This window comes from Zosterops lateralis (genome assembly GCF_965231275.1).
Source record: "Zosterops lateralis genome assembly, chromosome: 2".
Lineage (NCBI taxonomy): Eukaryota > Metazoa > Chordata > Aves > Passeriformes > Zosteropidae > Zosterops > Zosterops lateralis.
The window spans coordinates 34,661,535-34,680,974 of record NC_139763.1 but is presented as its reverse complement, the minus strand read 5'-3'; positions in this window follow the sequence as shown (position 1 = coordinate 34,680,974).

Here is a 19,440-nt window from a genome sequence, read left to right as displayed (position 1 = left end):
TGTAAATGGGTTGCAGACATGAGAGTCGAGGAAGACTTAATTGATTTTAAGGACATCCTGTGCGTGGCAACACTGTGAGTAAAAACGGACCCACAGCCAACCAAATAACTGAGCTCCTGCAATTAAATGTATCGCTGTCAAGAGGAAAGGAAAATGAGTGTTCAATAAAAAAGGTAATGAATAAAAACTAGAAATGTGCATTTGTAATCATTGGAAATTCTACCTGATTTGCTATTTAGCTAACTTGTCTTAATTAAACGGTCAAAATAATCAAAATAATCGGCGAAACAAAAATGCTGTTTTAAAAGTGTTGTGTGTTCTGGCTGGCGGTGGGTGGGTGGGTGCCCGGAGGGGGACGTGTGCTGCAGCTAAACAACTTGCGAGGTGCCTCGGAGATCCGCGTCGGTGCCTTTGGAGGGTTTGGACTGGGTTGTTTGGCTGGGGGTTATCCATAGGCAGGGAGTCCCCCCAGATGCCTGTGAACATTGCAGGACCTGTCTTCTTGTTTATTGTTATTATGTTGTCTGGAGGTACTGTAGGACTGTAGGGGGAAATAAAAATCTAAAATGTTTCTCTGGATATCGAGCTATCCTGCTGCCTGCAGCGGAGGGGTAATTTGTTATCACGGTAGTGTGTACACGACAAATAGAGCATTAAACCTTTTGTTTGTTTGTTTGTTTGGGGGTTGTTTCCTTTTTTTTTTTTTTTTTTTTTTTTTTTTTTTTTTGTTACTAACGAAACATATTCTGCTGGATTTAACATAGAACTGGCAATATTTTCCCCACCTTGTTCTTGGTAGACTGCAGTTATTTTTGTTGTACTCCTGGAATAATTATTATTCTGTGCGCTCGAATAGCTGCCTGAAATTCGTCTCCAGATAACAGCGCCGGCATTTCCAGCGCCTCTCCGCCCCGTTTGATCCCCACGCGGAGTCCACTTCCCAGCTATTATTTCTGTCTCTTCTCCTCGGGCTGTAACGCAAACGGTTATTCGGTATTTGGAGGAATTTTGTCTTCTGGTCGTTTGGCTTTTTACTTCCTTCTCATTCCCTCGCCTCGAGTTTGAGATAATCAAAGCCCATCATCACGCCACCCTCTGCTCTGAATCGCAACCAAAGCAGGCTCCTGGTTGGAGCAAGGGGCCATTGTTTCTTTTCCAGGGAAGTGCGGGACTGCTCTAAAAATTAGCAGAACATTAAAACACTAAAAATACGTTTAATTAATCCAAAGGTGCCCCCAGCACTAGACTCAACACTTCCACAGGAGGAGAGAAAAAAAATAATAATCGAGGAAGCAATTAATAAAGGGCTTAAAAAAAAATCAATCTCCCCCGGTGCGAATTTAAAATTATTATCTAGGGGACAAGGATTGATCATTTGATCTCGGCACTGCGGATATCCCTGACATTTATTATATTGTCGTGTCCCGGTGGCATCCTTCCTCCAGAGTTCGTTTAACAAGTGAGGGAGCGGAGGAAGCCTTACAACTTAACAAACAGGTCTTGTCATCGCAAACGCCAATCAAATCCGAGGCTCTAATGTATATCACACGGCACCACATAAATAATAAAGGCAAACGATAGACGGGGAAGTAACGTATGGCTGAGGAAAGATCCCGGCACGGCACGCCGCCTGTGCCGCTCTCGTGCGGTCCGCGCGTGTAAAGGCTCTAGAGGACTCTCGCGCTGCTGCGGGTGCGGGGGTGGCACGGACACGCGAGGACACGGGCACTCATTCCCCGTGGGAGAGGCTGGGCCCCCGCCGCGGGACCTTTCCCCATCCCTCGGCTCCCGCCGTGCCCTGTCTCCCCGCGCCTCCCTCGCGGCGAGCGGCAATCGAGGATAAATATTTACTGACTCCGCGTTCCCAGCGCCGGAGAGGCTCGGCGCGCGTGGCTTCCCCGGGCTGCCGGAGCTCGCACCGGGTCCGCCGGATCCCCCCTTTCCTCCCTGCGGCCCCCGTGCCGCTCTCCTGCCCGCAGCTCCCCCCCGCGCCCAGCCCCACGCCTGCAGCCCCCGCCAGCCTGGAGCCCCCGGCGCCTCCTGTCACTGCCGGCCTCCTGCCCCCCAGGACGGGGCAAATCCAAGCCTCCTCAGACAGAGGGGGGGAAAGCTCTTTTGCCTGTTCCGCATCCCTCCCTGCCTGCTTTCCCAGACGCCCGGCGGGAAGGCTGGTTGTCCCCGCTTCCCGCAGCTCGGCGCGGGGCAGGCGCCGGGCGCGCAGGAGGCCGCGGCCCCGCCACCGGGAAGCCTCGACGGCAGCGGAGGAGCCGCCGGGGGGAGCCGCGCCCCCGGGGGGAATCGCCTCAGACTCGCTCCCAAAGAGAAAAGCGAAACAAAGCACCGGAAAGGGAAAGGAAGAAAACCGGGAAAATAATAAAAACAAACAAACAACAAACACGGACCGGTGCAAAGCTCAGCTCTCTCGGGGCTCCGCGGACCCCGGCGGGGCGGGCGGGCAGGGGGCGGCAGCGCGGGCAGCCCCGGGGGCGCGCACGGCCCCACGCGGGTCTCTGCGGGGCTGCCCGGCCCGGCCCGGCCCGGCCTGGCCCAGGGCGCGGCTGGAGCGGCGGGAGGCGGGGAGAGCCCGGGGCCCCTCTTGGCGTAGCCGCGGCTTTGCGGGGATCTAAGGCAAGGTGCTGAGGGTGGGAACAAAACTGGGGGGCAATTTTGACCCCACTACAAACTTTGACGACGGGTTCCGAGAGGAATTACCTTTATTGCTGCTTCTGATGGTGGTCTGGGGAGGAGGGATGCAGGGAGACAGAAACGGAAGGAGAGAGAAAGAGAGAGAAATAAGGAACTGCCGCCCAAATACCGCTCCGTTACAGGAACAGACCTCCTGGGACCCTGTCGCAAGCCTAAAAAGTCACCAGCGCTGCTCGGAACTTCCCCCTGTCCCCGGCTCCCCGCGGCCCCCGGGTCCCTCTCTGCCGGGCCACAGGGCACCCGCTCCCCCAGACCCCCCTGGCAGGGCCGGCCATCGGCGGCACTCTGACCGCTGTCCCCACTGCCCGGCCTGCCTGGGGGCACCCTGCCCCCAAATCCTCCCCATCTTCCTCCCTGCTGCCCTGGGGCAACGGGCAAGAGCGCTCTGCCCGCCTGGGGGTCCTGAGCGGACACGAGGGGTTTATTCTACCCCTCTGCCTTTCCCCAGCGCTGCCCCGATGGGGGCGATTCCTCCCCACAGAGCCGAGCCCGCCCCCTCCCCAGAGCCAGAGGGGCAGCTGCGGGCCGGGCAGCCGGGACGGGGACGGTCCGCACCCTGGACGGCAGAGGAGCCTTCATTTAACGTGCTATCAATCCGTGGCTGTTATTTTTTAATTCCCCTTTCAAAGTGATTTCAAAAGAAGCTCTTGACCATTGTGGGTTTTCTCCGGGTTTAACGAGAGGAATAATCATGAATGAGTTTAAACGTCGCATTAGCTTTAAGCATATCCGAGGCAAAGTATTGAGTTTCATATTTATAGGAGGAATTTACATTTGTACATTTACTCATGGCATGACGTAGGGCGAAACTGATTTCCTCCCTCCCTCCCCCCTTCAGCTTATTTTGGTCGAAATGGGGCAAATAAGCAGACAGAAAAATCATCGGTTTAATCCACGTTTTAATAAGCACTGATTTTGTTGAGTAGATAACTGAGTCCTCTCTCTCTCCATCTCCCTCCCTCCTTCTCTCTCTCTCTCTCGTGATTAATTCAGGGACTGTAATCATGGACATTGTACATCAAACCTTTCTGCTCACGCTACAGACTCCTGCAGATCTTTATTGGTTTACATGAAAGCGAGTAAACATATTTCAGAGGATGCCCTTTCAATCTGGCTCCATTTCCACAGCACATAATTCCAAGGACAATTTGTTTTAATAATAAGAATGGATGCAGTGTTAATGGTTTTCAATTTGTGTTAAAAAAAAATTAAATATTTATAAGTATCGATCGAGGGTTTCAGGATTTTACAGACGTCTTAACACATTTCATAGATGGGATTTTTTTTTTAATTTAGAAACCCGCGTCGTATTCTCTTTTATGCTGTTTATTGATTTAAGCAGCATCCGTGTCTCAAGCGAGAGACTAATAGATTTTCATTAAAATAGGCTCTCTTAATCCTGATTGTGAATGGATATGATTGATCCATCCAGCACACTACACATCTATAATATTAATAAAGGACATTATCATGGCAGGATTTGCTTTTCCGTCATCAGGGTACTTTTGTTTTTTCCTCTTCTTTGCAACCTTAAAGATTTATTTGGGAGCTGTAAAATAGCCCACAGGAGGGAGACGCTTGGGGAAGAATACATTTTTATATTAGTTTGGTTTTTTTTCTTTTTTTTTTTTTTTTTTTTTTTTTTTTTTTTTTTTTTTTGGTGGTGGTGGTTTTAGTGGAAAGACTTTTTTTTTTTTTTTTTTTTAATTTACAAACTGCTGTGGCAACATATGGTGAAAATTAAACTGTTTGCCGTGCAAATCTAATATTAAAACATTTATGTTGAGTTTTATTTTTAGAAAAAAAAAACATTTTTGAAGGAGACGAAAACAATCTTGTATGAAATATAAAATAAAGAATATTTGAGAGGCTATAGTTTAACAATAGCTACCTCACCGGCTGATGCTGCTGGGCTGGTACCGTACCTGATGAATATGTTACGAAGTGGCCGGGACAGCAGCGGCTACAGTAATTAATGGAGTGTGACAGAAATGCTAAGGGCTTAATTGTCTTTATTCCGACTTGTAGTAACGTAACCAAAGGGATACATTATTTCAGTACAAAACCACATAAATGCTCTCCTCTGTCCTACACCAAGGTACAAGCAAACACGTACATTCGCACCATCTCTTCTATATCACATTATTATTAATATATAAAAAGCTGTATCTTTCCAGCAACATTAATTACTCATATATTCATTACAGGGAGCCTAGACATGTTCAAATCCTCATCTACTTTTACTTCTGCAAAATTAAACATTCACGAGGTGAATTACAATAAGCAATTGCCTTTGTGTGTAATTAATTACGATGCAGTGGCCCAGCATAATGGGCGAGTAGTCCCCTGGCTTTCAGTTGCCCTGGATAACTCGAGCAGACCAGGAAGAGTCTGTGAGGGGTGGGGGGAATAAATAAATAAATAAATAAATAAATGGGAAAAAAAGTTGAGAGCTGTAAAGTTTGTACTGAATTTAGCAACACGGAATGCACACAGAGAGAATTGTTTGCCTCCTCTAGTAATGTGCGAGGGACGCTGCAATTTTGAACTCTGTAATAATGATTAATAAGTCAAAAGGGCATATTTTTCTTTTATGGTATGCAGCGCTCAAGGGAATATTCCGTGTATGTCTTTAAAACGAAGTAGGAATATTTACACACATGCACAGAGTTAGCAACAGCACCAAAGAAAGAAAAAAACCCCACGAATATTTCAGTGAACTATTACATTTTTTCAATTATTTCCCAATGAGTATTTCAATGAACTGTTACATTTTCCCAATTCACAAGGAAGATTTATGGGATTATTAAGATTTCTAGTGGAAATATTATACAGTGGAAGTTTATCATCTCTCAGGGATTGTACACCATTTGATATCAATTTCCAGATGTTATGATCTTTTTTCAGAAAATAATTGAGTATATTAACTTCTTCCCTACAGAAGACTATTTAGGGCTTGCTTTATTTATTTATTTATTTATTTGTTTGCTTACTTATTCTGTTAAGGGCACAACTATTCTCCTCCCACCCCTCCCTGACGGAACTAAATTGTGGAAACATCGGAGCAAACTTCAATCAGATGACAGTTTAATACTCAAGGGAAGGAATAATTTATTTGCCACTTTATTGCAAGCAGAAGCCCTTGAATTTAGCCATGTTTTAAAACAAACCCGAGGTCCATCCGAGAGCGCCCGCCAGCCGCGGGCCGGGCGGGAGGCCCTGTGCTCTCTCTCTCTCTCTCTCTCTCTCTCTCAGTGGGCGCGGAGCGGGCGGGGGAGGCGCGGCCCCGGGCCCGAGCCCGGCCGGGAGCGCGCACTGGGGTGGCCGGGGCGGCCCCGCGTGTCCCCGACCCCGCCGTGCCCGAGCGAGTCCCGCGGGCCGGCGGCGCGCACACGCTCCCCGCACTGCACCGCACACCGCGGACCGTCCGCGGGCACGGACACACGGACAGACAGACACCCGCACGTCCTGCGGGCCCCGCTCCGGCCGAGGCTCCGCCGGTCCCCGCCACCCCCGCGTCAGGTCGGGCGCGATTCTGCCCTGCCCGGGGCTCGGCCCGTCGGGGAGAGGAGCGGGAGGCAGAGGCGCTGTAGCTGTGCCCGGGAGAGGCCCGGGGCAGGCGCTGCCCTCGTGCCCTGTCCCCAATTTTACAGCCGGCCGGGGTGTCCCTTCCCCCGAGCTCTCGCTCGACCCTCGGGAGGGACTCGGTGGGTGTTGCCGTGCCAGCTCCCTCGAGGACGGGTCGAGCTGGGTCCCCCTGGTCCCCGCTGAGCTGGTTCCGGCCCCGGCTGCCGCCCCTGCCAGCCGCGGCCCTCGACGGATAGAGAACCCCCTGCCCGGGCGCTGTTGGAAGAAATGGGGCCGGCCGGAGCGAGGTTCTGCCCCAAAAATGGAATTAAGGGCTGTGTCGAGCTTCAATGCCCCTACAAGACGAGGTGGGGAGCGAGGGGGCTAACATTTCACAGGTTACCTCACCTCGCGTTTATCGGGGTAGTTAAAGGGAATAAAAGAGGTGAGGGAGAAGGAGAGAGAAAGAAAATCAACTTTAAGAGACTCTGGGTTTAAATAGCAGCCTTTGATATTTTGACAGTAAAATGGAAAACACTTAACAGGAGTCAAGTTTTGATGTCTGAGGCTGGCAGCGCCCCCTAAAATTATATTGTCTTGCCTGCTGCTTCAAATTGGACCCAGGACCTTATAACGTCTCTCCAGGTCTTTATCTGCAGCCTTTCTGATTGCAAAACCATAACTGTATCGTTTTACACCAGTCAACTAAGCAAGTGCCAGTGGAATAAAATCCACAAAGTGCACACACATACCAGCTCTGCAGCTAAAGCAGTCTGTTCTTTGCAAGTTGTAAAGGCCTGCAAATTAAATACCAATTACTGGAAGCAATAAAATGTTTTTTATTGCACGAAATCTACTTAAAAACAGAAAAGAATAGTCGTTTTATTTTGAGGAGGGGGACAAGGGGGCAGCTCACGAAGACATATATTGGCAGAGAAAGATTATATACAGCGCCTGCACGAGGCCACAATGGAGACATTCTGTGGCCAGCAGCAGGCAGGGCTTCTCCCCGTGTTGTACAGAGGGGGGTTCTGCAGAGGTGCTTATGATAGGGATTATTGTAGGTGAGACTTGGGGAGGTGGGAAGCCAAGGGAACAGTAGCTCTAGGTAGAAGCAAGTGGTGCAAACAAGTTATATAACAGCAATCCAATGTGCTTTTGAGGTCCTTTCCAAATGAGGTACTAAGGGATTGGTGATGAAAACTACCTGATGTCTCCTCCTTCCCCTGCCCACTTTTCCTTCCCCTCTTTGGGGAAAAATGGGTTACTGGCTTTCTGTCTTAGGAGCATTGCATGAAAAGGCTCCCAATCTCCTGCTGTGATCTCTGGCCCTCTGAATGGGAGAGCCCTCTGAGAGGCAGAGCAAGGCAGGGTGCAGCTCCTTGGAGTTACCATCTCCACAGCAAGGCTGCCATTTCCCCACAAATATCCTCAACTTTCTATGGTGCAAAATGATGTCAGCAAACCTCCCAGTGGGAGGAATGTTTACACAGATGAGACACCTTCAGCTTTGCCTTAGTTCAGGTGTCATTCACCACAACACAATCCTGTATCTAGCACAAAGAAAGAAGTGTGGAAGTAGCCAAATAGTCTGGCTGAGGAAAAACAGTGTGATTAGTGATATTACAAACGTCACTTAATATGCTCATCCCTTGAACTGCATATCGAAACCTCTCTCTGATACATGCATCCCACTCCTAATTTCCCTGCTCTCAGAATATCCTTGTGGTTTACCCTTAAAGAAGCCTGTGCTTCACCTTTGGCTTCTCTTAACACCAGGAACTGCCTGTCAATGGGATAGGACAGCCCTTGGGATCACCTACCATGCATGGTGGGTCATGACATTTATGCTGATGGGAGTTTGCGTGGTACTGCTTTAAACAGGCTTTGAATGAGTGGGGTTCATTTTTTTCCAATGACAAAAGCAATTTGAGGATTGCAAACTTGTTTCTTAACATGACCTCATTCTGAGCGAACTAGATTCTCCCATTCACCAGAGTGTATTATACAGAGCCAGGCTATGGCAACAAAAATCTTCCAAGCTAATTACCCACAAGCGTGCAGGCTTTCTGTGGATGAATTGGATTTAGAAATGCTTGAAGACTAGATTTGACTAGACTTAGAAACACAGGGAAAACTGAAACTCTGCCATGTGGTTTACAGCCACTTCAAAGCTTCCCCATGCTTTCCATGTGAAATCTACAAGTTTTGAAATGAAGGATTTAAGTGCCGCACTGCTGCTTGTGTTGCAAGGAGAGCAAAGGTGCAGGCAGGCGCTTGAGCGTTTGCCTGGCCTGGAGGATCCATTACCATAAGAACCTGGGTGGTGGAAAGGGCTCTGGAATGGTGTTCACTTCCAAGGAACCCCCAGAGATGATGGTCCTGAGGTAACTGGGGAGTGCTGGGGTCTACCTCCAGCACCGGTGGAAAGAGTGATGCTGCTGGGCCTGCTGGCACCAGTAGAACAAAAGTGAAATGTTTTCCATCCTCTGTTCAAAATGGGCCTAGGGTCTTATTTTCTCAGATGATAGTCTTTTTTTCTCAGTTGAACTTTCACTTCACCCTTGAAGCAAGAAATGCCCTGGCAGTGGTTGCCCAGGGTTTGTTCACAAGGGCTCAGCAGCTCAACAGTAAAGATGTGGTTTTCAGAACTAGTTTGGTCTCCTGATGTCAACCCCAAGGAAATGGATGCCCAGGGCTGACATCTGCCAATCCCTCTGCTGCACTGGGTCCTCGTTTAATGCTGAGTGAGGAGAAACTGTGGGGAGCAAAAGGTTTAATGGCATAGAAATGCTGGTCTGGGCAGGGGGTAAGAATCACTGTTAGAGACAAGAGTATTCTCTTTTTTTTTTTTTTTCTTAAAGAGGGGAATTCTGTCCTCAACATTGCTTAATAAGTAGGACTTTGGCTACTGCACACCGAAATTGCAGCATGCGCTCCCGTTTACACCCCTTGCTACATGTCCACACACACAAATATTCACCCATTGACAAGGCTGTGGAGGTTTCTGGTTTTGTTTAAAAATTGGCTGCCTGCAGCCTCCCCTTAGTTCCTCTGGGTATGCATGAGCAGCTGTGGAGAGCTGCAAGGCTAGCCAACAGACCTTGTAGCCCCCACAGATGTCAATTAGTTTCTCTCGGGCTTCCTTTGGATACACTCGGGTCTTGAGACCTCCATGTGCTGACTTATTTGTAAAGCATGAGTTATTCACTAACTCCGTGTTACTAATTAGAAGATTATCAGCTCTTGGTGGTTCGCTTGCCTGCTGCAGGGAGGTTCCAAGGAAACCTTCCTACAGACCACGCTGAGGGAAAGCATTGACTGATTGCAGCAGTGGACCACTCCTGCTTTACGCATTAAGGAGCAACTGGAAGGATATGAAAGGTTTTGGAGACCCTGAGTGCCTTTCCAGGCTTGGGTAACCCAGAAAGCAGCTTGCTGCAGCTGCACCACCCTGGATTGGTGAGAGCTGGCTGGCTGCTGGTGGAGTCAAGCCCAGGTATGGGGGCCAAAGATTTTGGGAAAACACAACAAGCCCGTGTTGAGCTGTCGGAGGAGAGGAAAACCTGCACAAGCCCTTCTGGCAGCTAGGAAAAGACAAGGAGTTGAGTCCTAAAAGTGCAGGGAGGAAGGGAACAGTTAAATACATTGCCTCTAGACACTGCAGCTTTTTAAACTAGTTAAACTGACTGCACTCCTCTGGGAATCCATTTTAGAGGAGGCAAAATTGAGTGCATCTTTAATTTGCCTAATTTTCTTCATCCTATGTATTTTTGGATCCTCCCTGTGCTAATGAAACCTTGCTGCATTCACGGGGAGTGAAACTTGTTAATATTAGCAGAGGTCATCACAGCCTTTCTCCGAGCCATCACTGTCCTTCCTGTGACTCGAACCGAGCCTTCACGAGGGTCATACCGGGGAAGGAGGAGGGTCAGCTCAATCCACCCGAACTTTAACCACTTGCCTTTGATAGAAGGCACACTTTGATCTAAGGTGTGGCATGAAGTGCAAGATATAGTTAATATTTATAAGCTTATGTACAGAAAAAAAAAAAAAAAAGAAGTAAGGAGGCAGTAATATGAAAGTTGGTGCAGATAAAAGCCACCAGTAAACTAGGAGACAGATCTGGGAACAAAAGAAGGTCTAGTGGTGCTGTTGCTGATGTTCTGAAATATCTGGCGTTTGTGATCTGTGGCTGTGCCGGGGATTTCTTGTGAACAGTTAAGTCACTTCTTCATCTTTGTCTGCCTCAGTTTCCCACCAGCAAGGTGGGAATTAAACAGAACATTTTGTCTTCTCTTCATTTGTCAGCATTATCTACACAATCTAAAAAGTTGAGGGCATTGCTTCTATTTTTGTTGTGTCTACTGCTCAGCAGTTTTATGTTAGGCATTTTCCATAACACAGATAATAAGTTTAACAGGTTCTGTCTCTCCCTCTTTTTCTTTTTTTCTTCATGCCTTTGGCCACAGAGCTCATCATATCTTGTTCTCATAAGCCAAATGCAGGAAAGTATCTTCAGAGCATCTCTCTGGGATCTCTGCTCCTCACTGAACAAGGTCTTGCCAGATTACAAGGAAATGATGCTTAGTAATTGCAGCTGTCCAATAGACTGATCCATCACATCTGTTCTGCCTGCCAGATGAGTCCAGACCACCAGTGACCCAAAAATAGCTGCTCTTCTTAAGACTGCTCTGAAAATCAGAGGGGTTCATGCAATTTTTAAAGGGATGAATCACAAAATGTGGACCTATGTCGGATGTAAACTCCATGCTTTCATGATGAAGATGCAAAAACCTTCAGTGGGGTGGCTGGGAAGACAGAAGCCCTTTAAAAGTGGCTTTGTCATTTATGTGTCTCCATTCCCTCTCTAATTTGAGACACGTTCAGATTTCAAACTTCGGTGTGTATAGTCATTTCTTGTTGTCTTCAACCCTAATAAGTTAAATACTGTGCTCTTCAAAAAGTACTGTCCCGCATATCTCATAAATCACCAAAAGGTGACTCACCTCAAATTAGAGAGTGCATTCAAGAGGGTAGGTTTAAGTAATTAGTTGGGGTTTTTTTCCCCCATTACAGGATATGATCAGATTAAATCTGGCAGACCTAGCTGGAACTGTTTTAAAAGTTACCATCACCAGCTGCTTATTGCTGTTCCTCTGCCAGAGGTTACTCCATCCCCCACATGCAGAAAGAGCAGTGCGAGCATAGACCTCCGCCACTGATATGCAAGAGTGAGCACCTTAAAACAGTCTTGCTTTCCCTTTTTGTGCCTGCATAGGAGGGTATGCAGGGGAAAAGTGTTGAGGACTACTATATTCATAATTTGGACCATCAAATGCATGTGTGAATGTTTGGGACTACTAATTCCTACCTTTTATGAATATGTGAATAAAAATTTTTTTGAGTGTTCTGAATAATTTTCCCTATTTAAATTTTAATATAATAGCTCATGTGATTGTTTTTCCAGAAGCCCACAGATGCAATCAATTTTAAATACAACTTAGTAGTAAAAACAGCAAACATGGTTGTGTTTTTTGTCCCTTGCATTCTAAAATATTTTAAAGTATTTCTTTATCTTTGTTGTTTTGTTTTCCCATGGCAAATATTTAGGCTCTGTGGACACAGATTTCGTGCTGCTTGAGGGAGGAGATATAAAAATGATACTTTCCTTCAGAGAATTATAATGTGAATGAGAGAGAAGAAAAATCTCTTTGCGGTCCATTTGTGCATTACCAGGCAAGCTTTTTCTATGCTTCAAGATCTTTCATGTTCAGAAATCATCATTCTTTTATAAATAGATAGATTGGATGAAATACCAAACACAATCGTGAGCAATTCCTATTACTTCTAAAGTGATTATAAAATAAAATAGGCTCAATGGGAGAAAAAAATGTGTGAGTATGTTTGCTAACCCTATATTACAGTTAAAGAAATTTTTGGCAGGAGTGATTGAACAGGCATTTCCTAACATTGCTTTGTTGTCGAGAGGTTTTCTTTAGACCATTGATCAGTAACAAGGCTCAACAGTAGCAAGTTTTTCTCCAAAGTAGAAGTGTGATACCAACTGGTGACTTTGTGAGATTTGCCTGCTTGCTAAGGTGAAGAAATCAGTAACGTCTGCTACTGAAAGCCATTTTCATCATAAAGAATGACAAAACCAAAGACTTTTCAAAATTATTTTCAAAAATCCTGACATTTGTTTTCCAAGGAAAACTATTTAGAGGAAAATAGCAATGCTTTCTCAGTTTATTAAGATTACACTTTAACAAATAATATACAACAAATATATCCTTAAACTACACCTACCATTTATTAATCAAAGTAGTAGTACAGGAGGAATAAAGCAACACTCAGGAATGACATGACATATACAGTTGTAAATGCAAGTGAATTAGTTTCAGAGCTGACCCCATTTTAAGCAGGACTGGGTGGCATACGGGAGTCCTTTTCTACCTGAATTATCCTGTGATCCTAGAAATTGCAGCTCAAAATCATGCTTCAGATGCACACGCAGGACATAAATTCCCAATGTAAAATTTGAAAGCCTAGTGTTACCAGTGCCCTCACACTGGAGCAACAGAGTATCCTCTATCCTGAGTGAGACGCTCCTGGTGACAGTGGGAAATGAATTTAGATGCATCACCACACTTGAACACTTAGTAATTGCCTGCCTTCTTCACTATGTGTTTTCAAAGGCCTGACCTTGGGAGTGAATTTCCCGGGTTCACATACCAATCTCCCTGTTTGCATTTAGGAGTCCAAGCTCAGAGTCTGAATGGACATCCTCACTTCTGCCTGTACCACCACACTTAAATTTGTCATTTTTGAGGCTGGTATCAGTGCCTCACTCCCATGCCCAGGGGAAGGAGAAGGTCCCTCGAAGAGTCAATTCAAAACATCTAATTAAGAGTCTTTTCTCAATCTCTCCCTAACAGACAGTATCTTCACACAGAAAGGCTACAGCTACTGTCAGTACTGTAATTAGGTATCTACTATGGCCTATACAAAGAGCTCTACCCCCTCCAGTCATAATCCCTCTCCTGTCTTCCTCTGTGCTCCCAAAGAAGAGGATTCTGCATCCAGGGACTGCCAGACTTTTGGTGCAGACCAGTGCTAATCACATAAATCTGATGACTATGGGGCACCACTGAAATCTTTGCACCAGGAGCTGACTTGGTGCTCAACAATGTGACAATACATAGACCAAAGTAAAGTCCCCAGAATGCAGGTAACGTGGCTGTTGGGTTTCCTACATTATTTTGTTCCCAGCTAAAACTATTTTAGTTTTATCCCAACATCTCCTTCTGGGATTGGTTACTTGCCAGCATGGACATGACCAGGATACACTTCCCTGTTGTGCTGATACAGCTCCCTCTGTCCTTTCCCTGGAAGCAGACAAAGATAAAGTGCTTCCCTAGAGTTTCTGCATGAAGACTGGATCTGTTATCCCTCATAAAACTGAAAAAATATATATTTTTACTCAAACATTGCGCTCCCTACAACCATACTTGCCCTGCCTTTCAGTGAATCCAACAAACAGATAATAACAGATAACAAGTGTTATCTTGTGCTAAGGGCAATCGACAACAACCAATAGTGGTACATAGTACAAAAATGAACTTGTTCTTCACTATATGAGGTAGACAGAGGATGCCAGACAGGAGCAAAGCTTTCTTACCCCAAAGCAAGGTACAGTGTTACTTTGAACTCCTTAAAAGCTTGTGGCAAGGTATCATATATAGAAACAGCTAACACATGAGAATAACATTTAGATAACAAGAAATTTACATTTACTCTTTGCCAATACAGCATCCACATAAAAGTGGCAATTGCACTAATAATTGCTTTCTTTGATAGTATCAAGGTAGTGACTCCATGGACAAGAGGAAATAAAAGATATCACAAGCAGGCCATCTAGGCCAAACACACTCAGAGCTCTTCCACTGATGACAAATACTTGTTATATTTAAGTTTCCTTTCTGTGAAGAGAAGAAGAAACCATCAAGGACATGCAGTCTCTAAATGTGAAAATAAGACAGCCTTGTTATTGATAGGGCTGCAAACCCTCGTTCAAAAGCCTTCAGTAGTCAAGGCAAAGGAACAAGCAGACAGACTGGAGTAGATTCACTGATTGTCAGATAACTACTCCCAGCACAATCAACAGAGATGTAAGAGTTGAAAACTTGAAAAAAGGAATGGATCTCCTATAGAAGTAATTCCTGGGGACCACCACAGCTTCCTACAAGTCTCTGTCATCCTGAATTTGTAGAAATCTATAATAGAAATACTAAAACCATGCTGAATAGAGATGATTTAATGTGGGAACACTAGATAAAAGAAAAGGTGGAAGGGACATGTGGCTTTCACACCTAGACTAGCAGGTCATTAAACTTGTGCCAGATCCACATGCAGCTTCTCAGTTCCAAAAAACAAGGGAGAGGAAAAAAAAGGGAACAGAATAGGACTGGAGACTCAAAGCAGTCAGAAGAAGAATTAAATGAGAGAATAAATCTTATTTTATGCCAGAGTTGGGATACAAAGGCAGAAGAGAGGAAAGAGAGTAGTCGTTGAAAACCCCTAAAAGTGGGTACATGGAAAACCAGAACACTACCACAACTCTAAAACACTAAGAGATGTAAAGAGGAAGGTACACCAGGCTGTACCTCTTGTCTTGTGTGTTACAGAATCAGTAATCTGGAAACAATGGCTGGGCTGTGTGGACAGGCTCAGGACATGGGAGTGTGTGGGTGTGAGAGTACAGTGCAGACAGACTAGTTCTACTGTAAAATAAAATTACCTTTCCTTCCTGTAAGATCTCACCCTGAGTTCTGCTGCATTGTTGCTGCAAGGCTGCAATAGTGTACTACATTAATTTACAGAAAAGGGAACAAATAGACCCAAATTTCTCACAGGGGTTTTAAAGGGAAGGGGGTTTTTTTAGCAGATTCCTGCATCCCACAGAAAGTAGCAACTAAAGGATGGAAGCAAACAGCTGTGGTGAAAGCCAAAGCCAAATCAAGCATTTCTTCACTCTTAGCAGCAACATACTGCGAAATTAAAAGGCTGATTAATGAAGATGACATTACTATAGGCAGCCCTTACAACTCCTACATAATTCAGTGGGTAAGTTGGGGTACAGGTGTTGATAGCTTAAACACACACTGACATAGAGAGTGCTGAAGCAATAGTGGAAGGAGGCATTTATAAATGATGGAAACAAACCATTTTAACAGAGCAGCTCTTCACTGGAGGAGCAAATGCAGACCCACAGGCAGTGAGTGATATACTGGTGTTAAAGGGGATAGGAACCAGAAGAAACTTAGCTCAGTGTCTGAGGAGGCTTTAGACCATCAGCATGGGTTCAGGCAGCCAGAGCCTCCAGGGCTGGGGCAAGCACTCAGTGCTCAGGGACCTGCAGATGCTGGCATTCAGATTTTGAAGCTTCTCCTGCACAATTGGCCTCTGTCAGGGACAAGGAAGGCTATGGACCAGAGGTGTTTCTGGCTTCCACTGCTCTGCTCAGCTCCAGAATGCCTTGTTTTTATTGCAGTTTTCCTTGCGTACTCATTTTTTTCACATTTAACCTTAACAGAGATTTGTTTTGACTATTGGGAGAAGGGGAGTAAGCTCAAGCAGATGCATGGGGATTAAGTGAAGCTTCAATATGCTTGGTTATATATGGGTATGTTAAAAAAAGGGAAAAAGAAGGAAATTGAAAAAACGCAATATAGTGAATGCTTTAGTCTTAAGCCATATGTCCTTAACAACTATCTTTTGCACAAGTTATGGGAGCAGTCTGGACACAGAGGTTGTAAACTACTGAACCTGATAGGGAAACAAATGAGACCTAGAAATGGAATAAGTGCATGCATTTTTAATATTTGTCTCTAATATTTTTGTGCTTGTAATTCACCAGTAAGTAATTCCCTTTTTTAAAAAAAAAAAAAAAGTATTGAAATTTTCAACAAAGGCCACGTAATATGGTTCTGAGATATTTTATTTGTCTTAGGAATTCTTAGATGGCTGATATAAACTATGTCATTGAAAAGTGTCTGATAATGACTCAAAAGCATAAACAAGGCAAAAGAGTTTGGTTTTGGTGTTTTGCGTGTCTGTTTATTTATTTAGGTCTCTTCTTACAAACTCACCTTTTCAGTACCCTCTTTTTCTACACGTTTCCCCTTATGTGGGCCAATGTCATCCACAGCCCCTTATTCACTTTGCAGCATTTCCCTGTGTGAATGTGTTTTTACAAAGCTTCCAGGGTTCCACACCTTTCCAACTGCTCATTTGGGGGAAATAAAAGCCCTAGCTATTTGAACAATAGCAAAAGCCACAGACTTAAATTTATGTGAGGGAGGTGTGACAAATAAACAAGCAAAACTCCTCTTTTAAGTGCCCAGGAAAAGGTGTAATGAAATTCCACAGAAATAAATGGAATTACTCCACATACAGACTCCTTCAGGAGGCCACTACCTGATTCCCAAATGGTTAGACTAACCTCTGGTTATTCTGGGAACATGCCACCCTGGTATAAAGTCATAATAACAGCAAGTTCAGGAAATCTGTAGCCATTTTTATAGCATGGACTTCTCCTCCCAACACGTGGCTGGTTGATCACACCCAGTGGCAGCAGCAGGGCCTGAGCGTGTGGACCGCACACACAGCTCCCACTCAGTGTTAAGCCAGGACATTGTCTTCAATCCCCAGTTGCTCCCTGAACACAGCAGAGCTGTGCTTCAGCTCACAGCCCTTGTTTACTACTGTCTGCCACCTGTCACCTGAATTCAGCATGCCTGCCCAGGCAGCTTGACCCAAGCACACTGACACGTGATGTCCACTTCTCAGCCATGTACTATATGGGAAGTATAAACCATCAAAGTCTCCCATGGGGAAAAACCCAAGGAGCCCCATGCCACACAATGGAACCAGAAAGAGGAAATTATTACATAAAATGTTTATTTTGCCTGAATTGGGTGAGACATAAAGAGTAAATTGAGAATGTAACTGATGAAAAGTGAAGTTGGTTTAAAATTAAATGTATAAATTAATCACATTTTAAAACATAATGTTGAAGGTTTTGAGTAATGAGACGTAGAACTGCAGTCACATCACTTAAGTTTACTTATCTAAAAGTTAGGTAGCCACTTAAAGCTAGTGGTGTGGGGTTCCTCTCCTATACTGCATAAAGAGGCTGCTGCCTCAAGGGGGAAATTTCTTCTTTTTCATTTGTATCTCCTTTGCATGCCCCAGAGGGATAGCTCCTTTTCACTTTCTGAAGGACTTTCTTTGTCAAGTCCAGAAGAACCCCAAGCAGATCTCTGAATCATGCTTAACTCTAAAACAAGACGGGTTTTACCCTCCTGTGCACTACTATAGACTCAAAAGTTGTTGCCTGTCATCTTCCTAATTTTTTAGAAGTAGCTATAAGACAGTTTTATTCTGGTAGGGATGTGCATAGCTGTGTCCTATGCTCTACTGACAATAACATCCCATGGCTTGAGAACAAACCCTTTCAGTTTTTCTAATAGGTGTAAAAATACCCACTGCCTTCTACTGGACTGAATAAGACTACTCATGCACATATCAGTCTCTATATTTCTAACTGCTTCTACATTGTTCATACACAGCTTACTGTCTGTACATGGACATATTAAAGAGGTGATTGCATTTGCATACCTTTGCATTTAAGTGTCTCTGAATATGAAAAATAAAAAGACAGCCTGCACAGTATGGACTAGTAGCTTATAATTTGAGGATATCAAAAGAGCAGGGTAATTTTTCTTGTATTTTTAAATAACAGCTGTTTCACTGTCTGTGTGGCTTTATCTGCCAACTAGATTGTACTGTCAGATATCACTGAAAGGATATCAGCTTTACTTATGCCATCTTTTGCTGGAGCTACATTTACGATAAGGAAAATATTAAGGTGTGTGGCTCATTTAATCAGCAATTTTGCAAGTGTTTTACTTATGTCAACAAAGAACAAATTGTTTTTAGCATCTGGTATCTAGAATGCAGTATGCAGCATAAATTATTCAAATCAAAGCAACATAAATCTTTGTACAGCAAAGGCAAAGCCTCAGAATTCATTGCTGTGTATTACAGCTTAGGATAGGACAATGACCTCTAATCAAAACTCCTCAGTACAGTCCCTACACTTAAGATTCCAACTTGCCACTAAGGACCTGATTATCTATAAATTTATGGGAAGCTGCAATAACTGGTGTTTGCCTCCTGATAATGTTTTCTGACACACATCAGGAGATTCAGCTGATCTGTGTTAGAGATTATTGTACAGAATCTGCAGTTTATATGGGCAATGAGTAGACAGAAGGTCCATTTGAGACCTTTAGCTATAGACAAGCACATAAGGAAAACCGTTTCCATAGAAACATGCCCCACAGCTGTAGTTAGTATAGGAAAAATAGTTTTATGATTATTTCAATGAAGTTCTACCTTTTGTTTTCAGTGCAAGATGTATACAATGGGTTGTTTCATAGTGTGATCTCACTGTAGCTAAGGTCTTACATGAGAAATTTACCCCAAAGAGAAGGACACTATCTTTCCCTTATGTGTTCCTAAGAGTTTTATTAGATTGTGTGGACAGTGTCCACAGAAGAATGATTTTTGTATAAAACAGTATTGCTTTTCAGAATTTGTTCTCTGTTCAATAAATGCTTACTTTTACATAACTCAAAAAAAAAAAAAAAAAAAAAAAAAAAAAAAAAAAAAGTAAATAAAATTCTCAGCTAAAAAAAAGGACCAGATAAGTGTCCAACAAATTCGGAGGGGGATGTCCAGTAATTCCAGGGAGGAATGAGTCAGGCTGAAAGAGAGCTATAGGAAAACAGAGGATGGGCATGAGTAATTTGCTAACAGGTTTGGCAACATCATCTTTCCATTCGGGTAATTCTTGATTTAGATGGAAAATTTCCAAACAGTCCCTTGGAAATTACAAGGTTGGCGCATCTCCAAACTAGTTTATTCAAGACGCTTTTAAGAGAGCTCTTGATTCTGCTTCTTCGCTTGTTTGCAAAAGCACAAGGCAGAATCCATCTTCTGGTGGTAAGCCAACAGACCTGCACACCTAGTTGAGATTTTTCTCCCTTTCATTTGAAAAGTGTCAACAAGGCTGCAAATTTCCCCTTCCTGCCTGGCAGA